We start from the raw sequence: 21,646 nt of genomic DNA, 5'->3' as shown, positions 1-21,646 counted from the left end.
TGTGTGGGGCCGTGCATGGTGGCTCAGCAAGCAGAGTTCTTACCTGTCATGCCGGAGACCCGGGTTCTTGCCCAGTGCTACCCATGCAAAGAAAAAAAGAATATGTGTGGTTCTAAAATACAGACATTGTCTTCCTCATTCCTGTGTTCTGAATTACTTTAACCCTAACCAGAATGACTTTGTTCTTGTCTCCAAATATCAGGATATATATGCACATATCTATATATCAGCCTCTCAAAATCCAGAAATAATTACCATCTGGACTAAATATGTCTGCTATAAAAGCTTAGAATCTAAACCCCTGTTTTCTTTGTAAGCATTTTCTAAAGGAGACCATACCATTGTTACCCTTTTGTTTCTGGCTTATTTGGCCTCACCAAATGTCCCACAAGTTCATTCACATGCCTCAAGGCATTCCTTTTTTATAGCAGCACAGCATTCACTCATACATATTCACCATCATTTGCCAATCTACATCTCAGTCAGTGCATCCTTCAGCCACCTACATTTATCAGGGATTATGTACAGTACCCAAAGTCCACATTCCATCAGCCCTCTCAATTTTAGATAATTTCATTGTTTCTCTCAAGAGAGAGAAAATCACCTCGCCAAATAGGAAATCTGAACCCCGTCTTAATGTTTGACACTCCCCCCATTGTTTACCCCTACTGTTGCTATGGTAGCACAGATGATTTCCTTTTAAACATAATCCATAGCATGCAATAGCAGTTTCTCCCTGTACCCTGGACTTAAACACTCTTTGTACGTGAATCATACCTTTGAAGGAGTTCTTACAAGAACTAATTTATATTTCTTGTTTTAATCAGTGGTACACTTAGGTCAATACAACCCCTTTCAATCTTGTTCATCTTCAATATGGTAGTATTACTTATAAACCCACTAGAGGATTGCCTTCACTTCTATCTATTCCCTTACATTGGAGTTCAACCTCATAAGCTAATCATTCACCCATCTCTAGCTTTTATGTATCTCTAAGTCCCCTGCATTCTGTATTATAAGCTTCTGATTTTACCTTTACCATGGTCATAAAAGTGGAATAATACAGTATATATCTTTTTTTTTTTTTATTTTTTTGCATGGGCAAATGCTGGGAATCGAACCCAGGTCTCTGCCATGGAGGAAAGAACTCTGCCTGCTGAGCCACTGTGGCCCACCCAGTATGCATCCTTTTGTATCTGGCTCATTTCACTCATCATTGTCTTCAAGGCTCATCCATCTTATGTGCTTCAAGATATCATTTTGTCTTACTGCTGCATAATATTCTATCATATATATATATATACCACATTTTGTTAATCCGCTCCTCTGTTGATGTGCATTTGGTTTGTTTCTATCTTTTGGCAATTGTGAATAATGCTGCTGTGAACATCAGTGTGCAAATATCTGTTTGTGTCACTGCTTTCAGCTCTTCTGGGTATATACCAAGTAGTGCTACTGCTGGGTCATAGGGCATCTCTATATTTAGTTTCCTAAGAAACTGCCAAACAGTCTTCCATAGTGGCTGCGCCATTATACATTTCCATTAGCAGTGCATAAGTGTCCTAATTTCTTCACATCCTCTCCAACATTTATAGATTCCTGTTTGTTTAATAGCAGCCATTCTTATAGGTGTGAGATGGTAACTCATTGTATTCTTGATCTGCATTTCCTTTATAGCCAATAAAAATGAGCATCTCTTCTTGTGCTATTGAGCCATCTGTATTTGCTCTTCAGAAAAATGCCTATTCATATCTTTAGCCCATTTTATAATTGGGTTGTTTGTTCTTTGTTGTTGAGTTGTATAATTTCTTTGTGTATACAGGATATCAAACCTTTGTCTGATATGTGATTTCCAAATATTGTTCCCATTGAGTTGGCTGCCTCTTCACCTTTTTGACAAAGTCTTTTGAGGTGTAGAAGCATTTGATCTTGAGGAGTTTCCATTTAACTATTTTTTCCTTTGTTGCTTGTGCTTTGGGTGTAAAGTTTAGAAAGCTACTTCCTATCACTAGGTCTTGAAGATGTTTCCCCACATTTTCTTCTAGAAGCTGTATGGTGCTAGTTCTTGTATTTAGGTGTTTGATGCACTTAGAGTTAATTTTTGTGTAGGATGTAATATAGGGGTCCTCTTTTATTCTTATGGGTATTGATATCCTTGCCCATTTATTGAAAATATTATTTTGTCTCAGTTCAGAGGATTTGGGGGCCTGGTCAAAAATCAGTTGATATAGATTTGGTGGTCTATTTCTACACTCTCAATTCAATTCCATTGGTCAATGCTTCTGTCCTTGTGCCTGTGCCGTGCTGTTTTGACCACTGTGACTTTATGATAGGTTTTAAAGTTAGGGAGTGTTAATTCTCCCACTTCAATCTTTTTTTTAGGATGCTTTTATCTGTTCAGGTTCTCTTTCCCTTCCAGATGAATTTGGCAACTAGCTTTTCCAAGTCTTCAAAGTAGATTGCTGGAATTTTGATTCATACTATGTTGAAACTGTAGATCAATTTGGGTAGAACTAGCATTTTAACTATATTTAGCCTTCCTATCCATGAACAGGGAATGTCTTTCCACCTATCTAGATCTCCTTTGATTTCTTTTAGGCATGTTATGTAGTTTTCTATGTGCAAGTCCTTTATGTCTCTAGTTAAGTTCATTCCTAAGTACCTGATTCTTTTAATTGCTATTTTGAATGGAATTCTTTTTCCTTAAGTGACTCCTCAGTTAGGTCATTGCTTGTGTATAGAAATGTTACTGATTTTTGCACATTAATTTTATATCCCACCACCTTGCTGAATTTATTAACTCAAGTAACTTTGCTGTAGATTTTTCAGGATCTTCCAAGTATAGTATCATATCATCTGTACATAATGAAAGTTTTACTTCTTCCTTTCCAATTTGGATGCCATTTATTTCTTTGTTCTGCCTGATTGCTCTAGACAGAACTTCAGCACAATGTTGAATAATAGTGGTGACAGTGGACATCCTTATCTTGTTCCTGATCTTAGGGGGAAAGCTGTCAGTCTCTCTCCTTTGAGTGCAATGCTGGCTATCGGTTTTTCCTATATTCCCTTTATTATGTGGAGGTAGTTACCTTTGATTCCTATCTTTTGGAGTGTTTTAACAGAAAAGTATCTTGAATTTTGTCAAATGCTTTTTCAGCATCAATGGAGATGATCATGTGATTTCTTCCTTTTGATTTGTTAATGTGCTGTATTACATTAATTGATTTTCTTATTGAACCATCCTTGCATTTCTAGTGTAAACCCCACTTTGTTGTGGTGTATAATTCATTTAATGTGTTGTTGGATTCGATTTGCTAATATTTTGTTGAGAATTTTTGCATCCATGTTCTTTAGAGATGTTGGCCTGTAGTTTTCCTTTCTTATAGCATCTTTACCCAGTTTTGGTATTAAAATGACATTAACTTCATAAAATAAGTTAGGTAGAGTTCCTTTTTCCTCAAATTTTTGGACAAGTTTGAGCAGGACTGGTGTTAATTCTTTCTGGAATGTTTAATAAAATTCCCTTGTGAAGCCATTTGGCCCTAGGCTTTTCTTTGTAGGAATATTTTGATGACTGATTGAATCTCTTTACTTGTGATTGGCTTGTTGTGATCTTCTATTTCATCCTAAGTCAGTGTAGTTTGTTTGTGTGTTTCCAGGCATTTGTCCATTTCATCTTAGTTGTCTAGTTTGTTGGCAATAGTATCCTCTTGCGATTTCTTTTATTTCTTCAGGGTCTATGGTAACACACCCCTTCTCATTTCTCATTTTGTTTATTTGCAGCCTCCCTCTTTTTTCTTTGTCAGTCTTGCTAGTGCCCCATCAATTTTACTGATTTTCTCAAAGAACCAACTTTTGGTTTTATTGAGTCTGTCTATTGTTCTTTTGTTCTCCCTTTCATTTAAATCTGCTTTAATCTTTGTTATTTCTCTTCTATTACTTTGGGATTGAGTTTGCTGTTCTTTCTCAAGTTCCTCCAGGTGGGCATTAAGTACTAGATTTTTGCTCTTTTTTTTTGTTTTTTGATATAAGCATTTATGCTATGCTGGGACCTGGGTTCAATTCCCGAATTCCCAGTGCCTGCCCATGCAAAATATATATATATATATATATATATATATATATTTAAATATTACATATATGTTTACATATATATATGTAAGCATTTAAGCAATAAATTTCCATCTCAGTGCAGGCTTTGTCATATCTCATAAGTTCTGATAAGTTGTATTCTCATTTTCATTCATCTACAGACAGTTACTGATTTCTCTAGCAATTTCTTCTTTGACCCATTGGTTGTTTAAGAGTGTGATATTTGTCAATGTTCTCCTCCTTTGTTGGTTATTGAGATCCAGCTTCATTCCATTGTGATCAGAGAAAGTGCTTTGAACAATTTCAATGTTTTTTAAGTTATAAAGCCTTGTTTTCTCCCCAACATATGATCTATCCTTGAGAATCTTCCATGAGCACTAGAGAAGAATGTATATCCTTTTGTTTTGGGGTGCAATGACCTATAAATGTCTGTTAGGTCTAATTCATTTATCAAGTTGTTTAGCTTCTCTAGTTCCTTGTTATTCTTCTGTCTGTTGTTCTATCTATAGAGAAGAGTGGTGTAATGAAGTCTCCTACTATTGTTGTTGAAACGTCTATTGCTCTCTTCAGTTTTGCCAATGTCTGTCTCAAGTACTTTGAAGCTCCTTGATTGGGAGCATAAACATTTATGATTGTTATATCTTGTTTGTGAATTGACCCCTTAATTAATACATAGTGTCCTTCTTTGTCTCTTATGATGTCTTTGTATTTTAAATCTGTTTTGTCTGATATTAGTATAGCTATTCCTGTTTTCTTTTATTTACAACTTGTGTGGAATTTTTTTTTTTTTGAGAATTCTCAAATATGACATTCCAGTCAAAGCTTTGGTTATTTAACGAGTGTCTCCAGTTATGCCCTGTTAACAAGGAGGTTAGATTCTGACTGAACCCATAGAAATAATTATATTACCTTAACAATAAGAATATTCAATAAGAGTTTCCAAGCTCTGGAGGAGTTAGGCAGGGAAAGAAAGATAAATGTTCTGTGAATTATAGATAACTTAAGGAAAAAGAGTGAGGGATTCCTTGCATGTAGAAATTAGAACATTAAAACATCAGCAACAATACAAACAAAACCTATGATCATTCTTTCTCAGTTCATTCAGTCTTAAGAAATAATTCTTGTCCTCCTGGATCTTGTTTTGCGATCTCATGAACCCATAAGCGTCTTTGCTAGAATTCTGGAGATCTTGACTCAGTTCAGCTGTAGGATTTCAAAGTTATTTAAACAATATCACTAGAAGCCTGTGTCCCAGAGTACCTGGCATAGGCTTTTCCATGGGTCCCTGAGACGGTACTGTTTGTTGAAGATGTAGCACTGTGGCCTGGAGCTGATTCCAAGTGCTTTGAGGGAAGCATCAGAACAGAAACTATCTAGAGATGCCAAAAGACTTAGAATGGCTGTGGCTAACTTACTGCTGTTCTACAAAGTGAATGATCTGATGAGACTTCATTAAACATTTTTTCAAGAACAACGGAAATTATGACCAGCAACACTATACTGTTTTCTAACATTAAGCAGATCAGTAGTAGATATTTCTTGGACAGTGAAGACATCAATAAATCCCTAGGAACTTTATATAATTTCTGAAATATTTATATTAAAACATCTTATCCATACAAATATAACCAAAAGAAAGTTAGATGTTATTCAGTAATATCATCTGGAGGTAAATAAAATATCATTCATCATACAGACACAAATAGAGAGCTTATAGCTTCAGTTGAAAGGAAGTCAAAAGAAAAATACGTAGGCTGAGGTCCCAGATCACCCCAAATGCAAAGCTTCCATTGTCCTCTCCCTGTGGAGTCAGAACATGTCACCCTCCCAGCATCAATGTAGGTTATCCATCATCAACGCTCACCTGAACTTCAAGTGTTCACAGGTTTTGTGGAATTTCATTACATAATTAATGTCCAAGTGGTTGAACTCAACCTCCATTCCCTCTCCCCTTCCTGGAGAACAGGCTAATATGTCACAATTTCAAGCCCCAACCTCCTCGTCATCACATGGTCAGTGTTCTTGTGAGCCATCCCTCCTCTATGATAACCAGTGAGGCTGGTCTCACAGAGTCATCTGGTTAGCATCAACTATCTGATGTGGTCTGGGACCCACCATGAATAACAAAAGACACTCCTATCCCGGGAGATTCCCAAGATGTAGAGGTTACCTCCCAAGAACTGGGGACAAAGACCAGTCCATTTCTTTATTATACTACACCTGATACTATCCTTATCACCTCCAGCATAGAGTATGTGCTCTTTTTTCTTGATAATTATAAGGAGACAAAAGCACTGAGAAATCTTGCTATTGTTACTCTAGGTTTCTTTAAAGCTCAACTAAATAGTTTTTATTTATAGGGTTAACAAAATATTGAAACCTAAATGCATTTGTAATTCATTCTGGTGATTCATGTTTGATATGGTCCTATCCTGAATTTTTTATTTTCCTGAGAAACTTCTTTTGTATCCTCAGAAATTCCCTCAGGGAAGTCCTTTGACATAGTGAAATCAAAGCACTATAGTTCCGAGCCCTCTGTGAAAATCCTAGAAAGACTTATCCTGGAGAAGGGAATCTGTCTCTAAGTAGTTAAAGGACAACCACGTATAAAATATTAAGCTTACTCTATATGGACCCAAAGGGCAAAGTCAGGATTCATAGAACTCCTAGTGAAATCATTTGCGATTCCTTGTAGGGGATGATTCTCTAAGGAGTCAGAGTCAAACAAGGAAGGAACAGCTTCCCAAGGAGGTCCTGGGAATGCTGCTTATCATCAGAAAGCTTCCAGCATCAGCAGGATGCTTATCATCAGCAGCTTTCCACCTTATGGTAGGAATGTTGAGCTGGAAACCAACTTTGAATGGGAATTTAGAGCAGATCCCCATCTTTTTCAAATCTGAGATTTCCTCTTCACTCACTCTAACTAAAAAAGATCAAGAATGGGGGTTTCACCAGGAATTTCACTCATTTAGATAAATTGCATCTAATCACTACCACCCTGCTCTGGTTTTCTAATTCTGTTAGAATGTAACATACCAGAAATGGAATAGCTCTTAAAAAGGGAACTTATTAAGTTACAAGTTTGCAGTTCTAAGGCCATAAAAATATCCAAACCATGACATCCAGAGAAAGATATCTTGACTCAAGAAAGGCTGACGTCTGTCACATGGGGAGGCACATGGCTGGAGTCTGCTTGTCCTTTTTCCTGGTTCCGTTGCTTCCAGCTTCTGATACCAGGGTTTTCTCACTAAGCATCTCTGGACCTTCACTTAACTCCTCTGGGATGCAATTCTAGCTTCTGGCTTGCTTAGCATCTCACGGGAAGTCACATGGTGATGTCTACTGGGCTCTGCATCCCCAAACATCTGTGTCTAGGCATCTGCTGTCTTTTTCAGAATTCCAGTCATCTCCAAATGACTGTGTCTCTGTCAGCTCTGAATCAACTATCTAGCTTCTGTCGGTTCTTTCAGCTCCTGGCATCTTCTGGGGCTTCTGCATTTTCAAACGTCTGTGTGCATCTGCGTCTGAGGTTTCTCCATATATTTCCCCTTTTAAAGTACCCCAGTAAACCAGTCAAGACCCACCTTGAATGGCCAGAGTCACATATCCACCTCATCAAAAGTTCACACTCACTAGGTGTGTCACATCTCCATGGAAACAGTCCAGTCAAAAGGTCACACTCACGACTGGATGTGTCAATTCTCCATGGAAAAATCCAATAAAAGTTTCTACCCTAAACAATAAATCTGCCCCCACAAGCTTGGATTAAGAACGAAGGCATGGTTTTTCTGTGGTACATAATTTCAAACCAGTACACTCCCCATATTTGCATGTTTGCATACCTAGTCACAATCCTTTCCCCATGTTTGCATAGCTAGTGATTAGTCTAAAATCGAGCATCGAGTTCCCATTTCCAAGTGAGGCTCTGTTTCATAATTTTGTTCCTTTTTATGACTTCACTATAACTTTCCTCTAGGAGACCCAATTATTTCTCATTTTTTTTATTTGTAGACTTAAAATTTCATGTTTTTTGCAGTTGTATTAATCAGCAATAGGTAAGAACATTTGGTGGTGACTTTAATAAAAAATTGCTAACTTCTGTTTTCGGTAAGAAACTACCTCACTCAAGGAAATCCTTGAATTATGGAGCTAATTGAACCTGGTACCCTTCCCACCTTTTTGGTATCTGAATGAAAGAAGGAAGTGTAAAGATAAAGACTATCATAGGCTATTATTTGAAAGAGTCTGGATGATAAGAGGAGAGGAAAATATCACTATTTTCCACAGTGCATTTATTCGGTTCTTGAAAGGCTTTTCAGATATTGTTTTGGAGCTTTTGTTTTTATTATACTGTGTGGTACTCTACTGTATATTAATATTAACGATGCTGCCTCTGTTAAACTCGTAGCATATTCATATCACTTCAGACTGCCTGGAATTGAAGGCAAGTGAACTCCAGTTCTTTAAAGGAGCCACGAATAACAATACCCAGTGGCAGAGAGATGATTGAATTTGCCAATATAGCCTGTGCAGGGTGTGCTAATTTAGAAGGGCATTTTCAAATATTACAATGGCTCAGATTTCCCTGGAGAGTTCACTTAGGCACGGCAAGTGAATCAGTGTTTAAATGATCTTATTTTTAGAACGATTTGCAAAGAAGGAAGAAAAAGTAAATAGATGATTTCATAATTAATACTGTAAGTGCAAATTATGCAAGATTTATTTGTCTTTGTAGAAGGGGCGGCTGAGCCTTCTTTCTCTAGCCCTGAAAGCTGCAAAGCCAGGGAAAATCCTCCCAGGAAAAAGCAGTGTATTTGCCTAACAGCCACGGGGTTGAATGTCTAGGCTTTAACTGTCTTGCCACCTTTAAGCATCCGCTCATCCCATGTCCCTTCCCACTTCCCGCTGCCTCCTCCCACCCCATTCAGGTAAAATCCTACAGACTTGTCTCCTGTTGGCTTCTCTTCTGGTCCCGTAATTGGGATTAATAAGTGGTCATCACACAGGAACTGGGAGCTTCTTCGGTCAAATACCTTTATCCTTACAGGGTCCAAAGTGGTCTCCCCTACAGGGAAATTAAGCTCATAAAGAGTTTTAGAGTTTGAAGCTTCTTAGTTTAATCTATTCCAATCCATTCATTTTGCACAAAGTGAAAGGAGGTCTCAAATTTTTATATGACCTGCCCATAGTAGTCTAATTTGTTAGCTGCAGAGAGAGAATTATAACCTGGATGCCCTCTCCCTACCTGGCTTTGCCTCCACTGACACCATTTCTTCATGATTGAGTAATTACCTTAAGATTCAGGAATAAATTAGGGCTGATTTATAAGTGGGAACACAATTAATTGTTAGGAGTTATTCTTCAAAAACAAACAACAGACCACCACTGCCTTCTTTGGGCAGCTTCCGGCTCTCCAGTCTATTTCAGGTCCCTCATCAGCCAGGTGTCTGCAGATGAGGACTGTGCAGGCACTGTGCTGAGTATTCCCTACAAACTCTTCCCTTAAGCAGCTCATCCTCTATATGATTACCTGCCACTATTACACATATGAGGGAAATGAGGGCCAGGGGTGCTGAGCACCTTATCCCAGATTACACACCTCTTAAGTAGAGGAACTGCATTTGAACAAAGATCTTTCTGATTCTGATGCCTGAGTCCTTAACCATTATTCTATGCTAATTTTGCTTTCTTTTCATTCTCATTTGAACAGCTGATGAAACCAAAAGTGGAGGATGATTCAAACTATTTGCAGTGAAGGCCCTGTGAGGTTGCTTTTGCTGCCTGTTAACTTCCCTCCTCCAGTATTTCAGGCTAATTTTTTTTTCCCTTACTCCCCCGATGTCGCCGTGGAGACAAGCACCTAACCTAAATTCATTGCTCCCTCCAGAACCGACTCATTTCTAGTTGTGAATCCCTAAAGCAGTCACGTTCAGAATGGACCTCTGAGTGTTTGCGGGGTGCTTTGGGTCATTCTCCCATCTGTGCTTCTCCAGGCTCTGAGCACCTTCTGATCCTTTTAGAAGAGAGCCAGGGGTGCAGGGGTGGGGCTGTTGAATTCAAGGCATTCACTCCCACTGCTGAGGGGGAAAAAAGAAAGCCTCTCTCTGTTCTAGTCTTCTTGGGAAGATAAAAGTGAAAAGCTTTGTGTCTTTGAAGTAGAGAAGAATATTTGTTTACTTTTACTGCTGTACCCAAGAGTGATGCATTTCATTTTGGGGGATATAGGGGGAGTTGATGTAAAAAAAAAAAAGTGCAAGTGAGAGAGAGAGAATGAGAAGTGACTAAAAGAGAAGCAAGGACTCCAGAGATTAAAGGTTTGAGATATCTCATTTTCAAGCTGAATTCTAAAGAAGAGAGACAGGACTTAGCAACTTTTAATGGCGAGTGTGAGGTATTAGACTGAGTAGGGCAAGTACAGGCTGATGTGAGCCTCGTGTGCCCATGGGATGGGATGAGTGGTGTGCACTGTGGTTACACTTTTCCATGTCTGGAATCAAGGTGATTCACTCTCTCTGTCACACACACAGACGTGCATGCACCAAGCAAATTCACACACTACAGTACTTAACCAACACAGAATGCTTTCTCTTATTGCATAAGGGTTTGTTGAGCTGGCTACTTTGCAGAGGACATACATTTTCAGAGATGGCTCTAGAATGGTGGAAGGACCCAAGAAAAATGTCCAACCTTCAGAAATAAAGATTTGGCAATTCAAATTCATCTGGTCTTGTGATATTGATACATGTTTTTCAAACTAATGAAATACTTGCAAAACCAGAATTTTTATTTACTTACTTAATTTTATGTTTTAAGTTATATTAACAATGTTAACTGACAAGCAGGGACCATTGGACTGGCAAAGAATGATCAGGTACCTTAGAGGCAGGCAGTCCCAAGTTCAAATCTCATAGTGTTATCATTTCTAGCTATTGATGTTAGGCCAATTACTTTCTCCAAATTCTGTGCTCTTTGTATCCCACTATGAGTGGGGCACTTTGGGGGGATGAGTGCAGAAGGTCATCACACCCACAGTTTGCATTTTTGTAGTCAGTTTAACAGAGTGTGCATTTCTGAACTTATACCCTATTTCTGAAGGCCTCTATAGGTCCAGACTGAATTCATTAACAGCCCTGGCACAGACCAGTATCCATTTAGAAAGCTTGCTGAATAAGTAGGCTGAAGAATGTAAATACATGTAGAATTATCCCATATTTCAGAACCAGAAAGGGTTATGGGCACGGATGGGTACATATGCCAAATGAGAGCTGGCATAGATCTTAACCTAGATTTGGAATTTGAAACTGAACTTTATCTGAGGTTCAAAATGAACTTCCTTTCACTCTCTCAAAGGAATAAATAAATATAAAAACTGATTACATGCTATGGTGCATCTTGACACGTAGATTGGGGATATTTGCATTGATATTACAAGAAAGAATATTTGTGGAGGCTCCCTATCTCATAACAGTTGTTAATCGAGTAAGGAAAGTAATTGAATCATTGGGTTTAGACTTCCACAATTCAAGTGTGTAATGGAATTGCTGCGGTAGATCTCTGCTGAAAATAGATGGCTTTAGATTTATGAGAGTCAGACCTTACTTTTCTCAAACTATGTATGTAGCTCAGGGTATGTGGTGTTTGCCTGTGTGTCTGAGGCTGTATCTGTCTATCTGTGTGAAAACAAAGCTTAGGAACATGAAATTGTAACCCTTTAATGCCCTGCCTCTACCCGTCTCCTTTCCTTCTATCCTTCTTTCATTTATTCATTCAATAAACAGATGACGCCTTCCCTAAGATACCTGAACCTCACCCCATCTCTACTGCTGCCGTGTCCTCCCCTAGCACAACAACTTTCCCACACCTTTCCATTTCTTCTACTTTATTGAAAGTGCTGATAAAGTAATTATGTCGCTCTTATTAAACACAAGTTCCGTAAGGACAGCGACCACGTTCACCATTGTATTTCCAAACAATAACAGAGTTTTTTGGTACATAATAGGTGCTGAATAATATTTATGTAAATGTTTGAATTGATTCCATGCTGACTGTGTAAAAAGCCCTGAGCTAGACCCCCCAAAGGCTTATTGTCAGAAAAAAAAGTTTTTTCACTCAGGAGTGTGCAGCTTTGTTGTGGAGATAGGACATACTCCCATAGCCTACTGGAATGCAATAGACTATAAGAAACAAAATGAGAGCTGTAATCACTATTGTTGAAATCTAGAGGTGAGGGAGATCCTCATGGGCTGTTCCCACGAGGGGGATTTGAATGGAAGATGTGAGCAATGTGCAGTGTATACCTGTCGGAGCAGAGGGTTCATGCACAGGAATAGTAATAGAAAAGTTTGCATTAGAAGGTAGATCCATCCTGTGGAAAGAGTCTTAAATGTGAGCTGAGCCCTGGGCTTCTTACCCAAAAGGTTACAAAGAAGCTTTGGTCATTTCTGAGCATGATAGGGATGTGATGGAATCACCCTTCAAATTAAGATTAATACCTAGTAGCTGAGTGGGTAGCATGGATTATCTCTTGGCAACTAAAAAACATTTTCATGTGAACCTGTGAATTGATATGATCAGTGAGTGTCAGCCTGATTAATTATAAAATCCCTTGGGTCAGATAAGCAGGCAAATTAAGGGGGCTAATCTTGAGGTTAGCGCAATTTATAGAGGCACAAACTCAAGTGTTACACCTGAGAGAATCATTAGTGCAGTAATCTTCAGAGTACACAGCATTAATTTTTCAAACAGAAATAATCTTCTCCATCAATCCTACAGTTTGTATTTCCAAGTGAAGTTCATAGAATATGAGAGGGTGCCTGGTTCTGGGATAGGTTGGTTATTTTTTGGTTATTTTGTTATAATTTTTTTGTGTGGTGGGGAAGGGCATATTTTAAACCCTTTCGTACCCCTATAGTGTTTCAATACCCTATTGGAATAGTTTGACATAATAGGAAAAAAATATATTTTTTATTACTGGATTTTTATTGCAACATTGTCTACCAGTGATCCTGGGTAGGTCATGACTTGAGCCCATTTTGCCACAATTAATATTCTCATAGTCATTACTATAATTAAATTTGGGTATACAGAATAAGGAGTCCTTTGAACATGCCAATCATGCATCATATTAACCTAATATATGCCAGACCCTGGGCTCAGAGCCCAAAGGTATCATCTTGTCTTAGATCTACCTCCCCCCCAGTGGGAAATGCACATGCTTTGTTTCTGTGCCATTGTGCCTTCCTGTGCATGGACAAGGAAGGTGTTTATGCATGTTGCACATAGAGAAGGGAGAGAACAGCGGGTAAAGGTTCATCAAATGTAGGTTAGATGTTATGGTGGCAGCCAAGAGACACTTTTTTTAGGGGTTTCAAGTCATAGGCAGACTTGCATGAGACACTGGGGGTTTACTTTTGGTTTCTTGGTTTAGGTCCCTAAACTTGCTCGGAATAGCACTAACTAGTTTTCCTTCAGCATCTTCCTGGTTGGGACAACCTTCTATAATTGAATCAAAATACCACGAGGGGTGGTGTGACCGTGGCTCAGTGGCAGAATTCTCGCCTGCCATGCCAGAGACCCGGGTTCGATTCCTGGTGCCTGCCCATGCCAAAAAAAAAAAAAAGAAGAAGAAAAGAAAATGCTATAGAATTAGTTCATAAGCTCCCTTAGGGTTTTGGTCTTTAGGTCTTAGATTTTCAATGAGTTTGGTCCATTTTTTTTTTTTACCCTGTAGCATCTCTACCACATTTTTTACTAATTTTTTTACTAAATTTTTACTAAACTTTACCTTACTTGCTAAATCCTTATCCACATCAAGTAAAAAGCTCTTGTTAGAAAATTTAGTTTGCAATGCATTCTAAAATTCTTGTGTAAAAACCTGCTTTATGGAAGCTTTTGAATTCTGTGAGCTTTGTTACACCCATGGTCCGGGTGAAGCCTCATCATCTTTGGCAGCCAGAATATATTGTACAGAGAACACTATACAGATTTTTAGTAAAGTATATCAGGAATTCCACTGGTGTTAATTTTTGACAAATTGCCCAACCATATAAATGTTTCTTATCCTCATATTCTTGTTCTTGTCTCTCAGGTTCTAAGAAAGTATATATATATATATATATATTTAATGAACTTGCTAATGAAATGCTTTTTGTCCCCTGGAACTCAAGGAAATGCTTGAGACTATTTCATCATCTTTGGAATGTTCCATATAAGGCTATGGTCATTCTTCCAGATTATTCATTAAGTGCCTGTATAGGGTTATCATAGACCCACATTCAAATATAGTCTGCTTCACAGATGTGTAAAGAAAAAAACCTTTAAAACAGCCAAAAAAATAATAACTTTAAGGACTATGTGGACTATGGATGGCAAATAGGAAACTTATTTTCCCCCAAATACCAATTCTGAAAGATAAGATGTGATTATCTAGAGAACTCTGACGAGGTCTTTTTGAAGGCTTCAGTTCACCTGGAAAGAGCACTGCAATCCATTAGTGATCCCTGGTATTGTAACAGGAGAGGGAGTTTCCACTATTAGTTTATCCGAGGAGTCCTTTTCCAGATTTCATCCCTAGAGTGGAAACTTTTCATGTCTTAATGGCTTCATTGGAATTCCTTGCCCCCGACCCCCACCCCACCCCATTTCTTAAGGAATTGTCTGTTACATTAAAATCCTGGTTCAAAGCATATTAAAGCAAGAAGGTGACTTTTGGGGATCATGTTCTCATTGGTGATACAAACTGCTAATTAAATACATCTGTGTCTAAGTCCCAAAAAACATATCTAGAATTCAGAGGTGCAGCTGTGCACCAGGGAGTCTCCTGGTAGAGTTGATTGGTGATGGCATAAGGACAAAATTTGTTCTCTCGGTCAGTGGCTCCCGTGTCTCGCAAAACCTCAGAATCACCTAGAGGTGCTTTAAAAGTCAAAAATCAAGGCAGTATTCTTTCCATCTCATGCCCAACAATGGCACTCTATGAATTTAAGTGTTCTCTTTTAAGTCTCCCAAAGAAAATGCTAGTGATCAGTCAGGACTGGAAACTGTATTCCAGGTCCCTGTATGGTTTGATGAAGCAGAAACAAGGCCTAACTTAATTTAGAATTCTTAAATTCATTTGCCTCTAGATTTTCCCATTTTCTTAAAAAAAAAAAAGTCCCAAGTTAATCCTTTCTATTTTCTTATTTCGTCTTCCCTTTAATCCTCGTGCTGAAAACTGCAGCGCTGTTTTTACGTAGAAAAGAGTGGGGAATCTTTGGCTCCTTTCCGTGGCTCAGCGTGAAGCACAGGACAGCGTTTCTTTTATGACGGTCTGCTCTTTGGGAATGTCACTTTTTGCCGTTCTTGGGTTGGTCAAGTTCATTTTGCACTGCGTAAGCGTAGGCAGAGCCCCTGTAGAGTGTGTCTGGTCCTTGTCAATGACAATAATATTAGTATCGTGCATTTTAAATGGCACTGATGTTTAAAAAGTTAATCTACACTCTTCTGTTTTATACTCACGGATTTTATTTTGTTCACAGGGATATTTCCCATAGTGTTCATACTTAGAATCCCTTCTGCCTCATAAAGAATACTCCCTTCTCAGATTGGCAGATAAATTCAGATTATCAAAAAACCCTCAAATAAGTAAAGTGAAATTTTAAAACTCCATTTTTTACCTCTCGCTTCTCTTACTTCTTTTTTTCAGGTTGTGGTTTAACCTTTTAGCCAGTTTCTCTTCTGGTTGTTAGGTAAATCTGTTTCACATCAAGCAGCTAACACATAACGTAATAAGCCCATTGCTAAATATGTTTCCTCTTCACCGCACCTCTTATAAGAAGGTATTATGACCCTTCTCTTTTACAGATGAGCAAACTGAGGCCCACTGTTGCTAAGAAGTTTGTCAAACTGTGTAGCAGCTTTAACCCATCTCTTCCTCATTACAGAATCCGTGCAAGTCTTTTCTAGTTTATTTGTTTCTTGTCCCAGGGAATCTCTGTGAGGCAAAAACACAACAACACAATGGTTTTCCCTAATAATAAAGAACCAGGGTTCTAAAGCCACTTGGCCGTGATTACACAAAGAAGAATGAACAAGCAATGGCTTAAAAAAAAAGAGGTTACCAGATCCTATTAAAGGAGAAGTGAAGGAGAACAAAGAAATCTCATTCTGTTATCCTTACTACATAGGAGCAGAAATGGAAAGAATTAAGACCATGAGGGCAAATCAGAGTTTCATGTGGATGACCTGAGTCTTAGACCCCAAATGCATTAAGAAAGACCCTGGCCAAGATCCAGAAGAGGAGTAGCAGGCAGATTTGTTTTATTTGACACACGGTCATATTTGCCCATTACATAATAAATTTTCCATGATACTAGAGAAATTGAAAAGAAGCCATCATGGGTGTTGGGGATAATTTAATGCCAGAATTTATTCCTTAGAAAAGTTATGAATCAACAGAATATCAAAGACTTACCAAGGCGGGCACAAATCAAGCTTTCATGTCAACTATTTTTGCATCCTTTTCATTTCATGTCATCAGGGTCCACTTGGACCCTTTTCTCCCCAGGAATCAGGGCTGTCATTGGTATTTGGCATCAGCTGCAGATATATTTTATTTTGCTACTTGGAGTTGGTAGCTCCCTGGTTTGCAGAATGGTAAAAAGAACTCTGGCTACATTCTGCACTAGTTTTGAACAAAGCAAACCCTGCTACAATTTAAATCTTTTGTGTTCATATCTTTTGAAACCAGAAAAATGATAACAACAAAAGTATATGTCAATAGAAACGTGCACGGGAGAGAAATGACGCAAATTCAATACACTAAAATCTTTCAGCCCAAAGAAAATAATTTGTGTTTCTCTTTATATTTCTGGTAATAGAACCTCTATGGACAAATATTCATCACATTTTGTACTAAAACTCTGATCGCTTGATATCAAATATATTATGTTCGCATGAGTCCTCTCTAGTCAAATCTCTAAGAAAAGTCATTGAAATGTGGAGAAAGATGAAGAGCCAATCTTTAGGAAACGCAGGTTAGGGTTTTAGGACCAAATGTGAGTCAGAATTTCAGGTTGCTCTTTATAAGCTAGGACTTTGCATTTAAAAAGTAATTCAGGGTTCACTTGGAAAAACGATAACATTTGACTCCTCATAGAAGTCCATCCTTACTTTTTTTGATACTAATAAAATTGACTTCTTAGTTATTTGGGCTAGATTTTCGTATCTTCCTTCAGTATTCTTCACTTTAACAGATCATCTAATTAGTTGTTTTACTCTGGGCCATGTAGTAGATCTTTAAATCTAAGTACCTAAGATAAGATACTTGAATTATCCCATTCTCACCATTCTCTCTCTCTCTCTCTCTCTCTCTCTCTCTCTCTCTCTCTCTCTCTCTCTCTTTCCCTCTCTCTCTCTCCCTCTCTCCCTCTCTCCCTTTTTCATGTTCCTTTCCCCTCCAAGGGCTGATTTCTGGAGTAAGAGTTAGTTGGAGTGTTGCATCTGCTCTCTACAGAGTACTGATTATAAAACTCCCTCATCTATGAAAGTCATTTGGAACCCAGTACTCAACCCAGTGATGGAAGAACTGATTTTAGAACCCAAGATGTGGCACTGGGATGCAGAGAAGGCAAAGGGAGAAAGGAAACAATCACAATATTTAACTTGCAAAAGCCCCTTCGCTTTTCTTTGCCTTGCTTTGCTCATCTATATACTAAAGAAGGTTCATCTCCAAGGTTCTCTCAGTGGGTCAGTGTCCTGTGGTACTTGAAATGGGGCTGCTCCTTTTCAAATGTGGCTCAGAGGCAGCTCTGTGGGGAGAGGAGAGCAGGTGAGCTGGTGCTGCAGTTGTCCCGGTCTGAGACCCCAGAAGCCGGAATTGCCTTCAGAGGGCTGTCAATCCAAACATTTACACACACAACAAATTCCACAGAAATGCAGGAATCTAACCTTCTGTCGCCAAGAACATTGATTCAGCAGCTCAAGGAAAAAAACAAATGCTCCCGAAAGGCATTTCACCTTGAAGTGTTCTCATTTGCTGCTGAGTGTGTGCCTCTGCCACTCTGGAGCAGTGCTAAGAGTTCAGATATAATTTTGCATTTGGCGCAAAGCCAGCTGTCAGAGCCGAGCTAGAAGTCAGAGTTCAGGCTTCCTTGGGCTTCCCCCATCACTCCCACTCCTGAGTGGCTGGAATGTATTTTTTTCCCAGACCGGGAGAGATAGTCTGATTTGAGTCCACAGCAGAAACCACGGCTCCTCGGTTAGTCCCCCTGCTTGGCAGAAATATATCCATGTGGTTTGACTGAAATATATCCACGGCCATCATTTCTGCCCGCCCCTGCCACAGCCCTGCAGTTGTGGAGCCACCAAGTACATCAGGCACAAAATGCATCCTGATGGGTGGCCCCCCCCGCCACACAGAGAGATCAAGTGGTGGGGTACATCGAGGCGAGAGGATTCACGTTAATGGGAAGCTAAACTTGCCCATTGGCATATTTTGCTTACTGAACTCTAACTGCAGAAATGTCAGAGAAAGAAGCTTTCAGGAGACCTGCCTCTCCACCCCTCCAATGATGGGCATCCATTGCTCAGATTTAAGGTGATCTAGTAGAAAATTAGGCAGAGCTCAGTGACCCAGCACTGTTGTGCCATTGGCAAAGATGGCATAGTGCGTGCCTTTGGAAGAAGAAAGCAGAAAGATGATGATGATAATTCATAGATTCAAGTCACACTCGTAGCCTGTGTGACTGTGCAGAAGGGGCATTGCAGGTTCTAAGGCCTCCATTTGCACCAGAGACTGTAAAACAAAGCTCTGTGCTTTGTTTTTCATGGGTTAAACAATATTCAATTCATGGAGATTTGGTCTGTGAAGGAGATAGGAAGAGGAACAAAGAAATCCTTGTCACATCCTTTACCCATCCAGACTGTTTCACTCTTCTCTCTAGCATGCTCACTGGAAAAATGAATGAATGAATGAATACATAAAGAAAAAAATATTTTTGCAAGCTTGAATTTGGAAGACGGGAGACTCAGGAACAATTTCCAGACACCCAGAGAAATAAGAACAGCATTATACAAAATCACAAATTCAGATTCTAGATGCCCTATTTTGTGCCTTTGCTTGTTAGTTCAGTCATTCATTCATTTACTTAAACATTCATTAATTGGTTCAAAAATGTTTGTTGAGCATCTACTATGGGCTAGACTTTGAGATAGATAGATCTTGTTCACAGATCTAGAGCAGTGAACTAGGAAGGACCAGGTCACTGCCTTCTTAGAGTTTCAAATAAACAAGTAAAATAAACAAGCAAGCTAAAAACAAGTTGAGGGAAGCTGTATGAGAAATAAAATAGGCTGATGTAGTAACTGGTATCTGGGGTCAGTGGGGGAAGGGAAAACTGCTTGGAATTGGGATGATAGGAGAGGTGTTTATGAGAACAATAAAAACCTGAAACAATGAGCTACCAGAGGCAGGAGGGGCAAGGGCAGAACCAGGCAAGCCCAGGAAATTGAGGTTTCTCAGACACTCAGGAACCTCTTGCTTCTCAAGCTGTACCTCCTTCCCTCTTCTCTCAGGACCTCAGGAATCCATTTGTCTTCATTGCTTTCCTGCTTTCTTACCTTGGGCACGTCTCTTCACCTTGTCCGTGCTCTTTCCTCATTGGTCGAATGGGATAACCAAAGCTAAATTACATCTCGTAAGTTATTTCAATATAAAATGAAAACCCAGCACAGTATCTGGCACTTCAGAACTCTACAAGGCTAAGTTTCCTGTCCCACTCTCACCTTCTTCCTCCCCTCCTAACACTTTAATTCAAATTCCTAACTGAAGTTGATGTTGCAACTCTTTCTGGAGATGGTGATATTTTAATAGGGGCTGAATAGTTCAGTGTTGGTCCTATGTAGGGAAAATGTTGTTGATGGGTGCTGCAAAAGACTTTCTGTGCTCTTGACATTGTAACATATGTTAAGTCTTGGAAGCTGGACTTCAGCCCTGCCATTCCTTTGTCTTTGGGTAAACAACATCAAGATGGCTCATGCTTACTTGTGAAAATGGTAACATTGGAATGGTCTTTCTTTTGACTTTTTATGGTGTATGTGAGGTCGGTGGTACAGCCAGTTTTGGGACCCAGGCATATCCACTTCTGGGCTGGCTTCCCCTGGGAATATGGGTCTGCCTGCCTGCCTATATCTTCACCCTTCCTGGCTCAGAGCGATGACTGGGTCCCCTCCTTCATCTATACATTCATGTAAGGCAGATGCTCTTCCAGGCATGGGGCATCCAGCAGATAGACCGCATAACAGACCCTGCCAGTCTAGAGGTGGAGGCAAATATGAAATCAGGAGGGGGACATTTTTCAGGAACAGGAGGTCCAGGCCTGCAGGAGTCAGAGGAGGGGATTTGGGACCAAGCCTGGGGGCTTCCCAAGGAAGTCCTCACGGAGATTTTTGTTTTAGCAGCTTCTCTGCTCCTTTGTCAGGCCCTATTCTCCATCTCGCCAGATCACTCTGTACATCCTGAAAGTACCCATACTGTGTCCCATTCCTAAGAAAGTCTTGTCGTTAGTTGGCTGTTGACCAGTGTGCCTGCTAATAACAGACTCTTACTGACAGCATCCCTAGTTAGGTTTACACCTGTCAGCAAATGCATTTAAAACTCATTTTTCATGCATTATTTAAGTTTTGTTGTGTGAAAAGTTTTCTCGGGGGATGAATTGGGATTTGTAATAGGAAACTCTATAACAGGAAGGCAGCCTGTGGGCACTTGCTCCTAACTGAAGGTTCTGTTGTACATTGACATAACCTGTCAGTGCAGCAATAGGGATATTCACTCTTTCTTGAAAAGAAAGTGCTAAATCCCTTTGCTCTTACTGAAGACCCTTGACCATGGGATTACAAGAGTTCCCTACAGATTATTCAGTTGTCTGGCCAATCTGGCCCCTCCTTCTGGGGAGGAACGGGTCTTAGTGATGCATATGAGTTCTTAGTGATGCGCTGACATCAACTGACATCAACCTCCATTCAAAATCTAGATTCTATTGGCATGGACTCCCCAACTCATGGTAACCTTGGAAGACCAATGCCCTTTCCAAGAAGGCAGCACATTCTCTTAAAGTACTATCGCTACAAATTCCCGATTTATTTCCAATGCGTGTTGAATTTTCTTATCCCTTACTGTTTTGCTGTGATTATTTCCTTGTTTCCTTCTGGTATCACTGCAAATATTAACCACAGCTCCTTCTTTATTCCCCTCTTCCCTCTCTGCTCCTGTTCAGAGGAGAGGATTTTAAGGGACATTCGGGAGTAACACTAAGAAGGGGGTATGTTTAAAATTTCTATATTTAACTATTCTCTTCCTAAAGAGCCCTTTGGCCATGTCCACCAATATGGCCCTCAGCTCCCTTCTTGATCTTATTAGTCGATCCAGCTCTCCTACACAGACATCAGCAATAATTACTGTGGCCATATAATTTAGCTTGCAAATCTGGACAGTTTTGAATGGACTACAGGCATGAACCAGAACTGTCCCCAGGGAAATTGGGCCGTATCATCACCCTACACCCTACACCACATCAAC

At 39.5% G+C, this 21,646-nt stretch overlaps 1 protein-coding gene across 1 annotated transcript in view; it reads left to right on the top strand.

Moving 5' to 3' along the window:
• Positions 1-21,646, top strand: part of LRRC4C (leucine rich repeat containing 4C) — a 170,702-nt gene that overhangs the window by 86,615 nt on the left and 62,441 nt on the right. The gene's annotated exons all lie outside the window — the stretch shown is intronic.

The sequence above is a fragment of the Tamandua tetradactyla genome, chromosome 8 (genome assembly GCF_023851605.1).
Source record: "Tamandua tetradactyla isolate mTamTet1 chromosome 8, mTamTet1.pri, whole genome shotgun sequence".
Taxonomy (NCBI): Eukaryota; Metazoa; Chordata; class Mammalia; order Pilosa; family Myrmecophagidae; genus Tamandua; species Tamandua tetradactyla.
The sequence above is the reverse complement of the archived record's forward strand: the minus strand, read 5'-3'. Positions and strand labels throughout refer to the sequence as shown.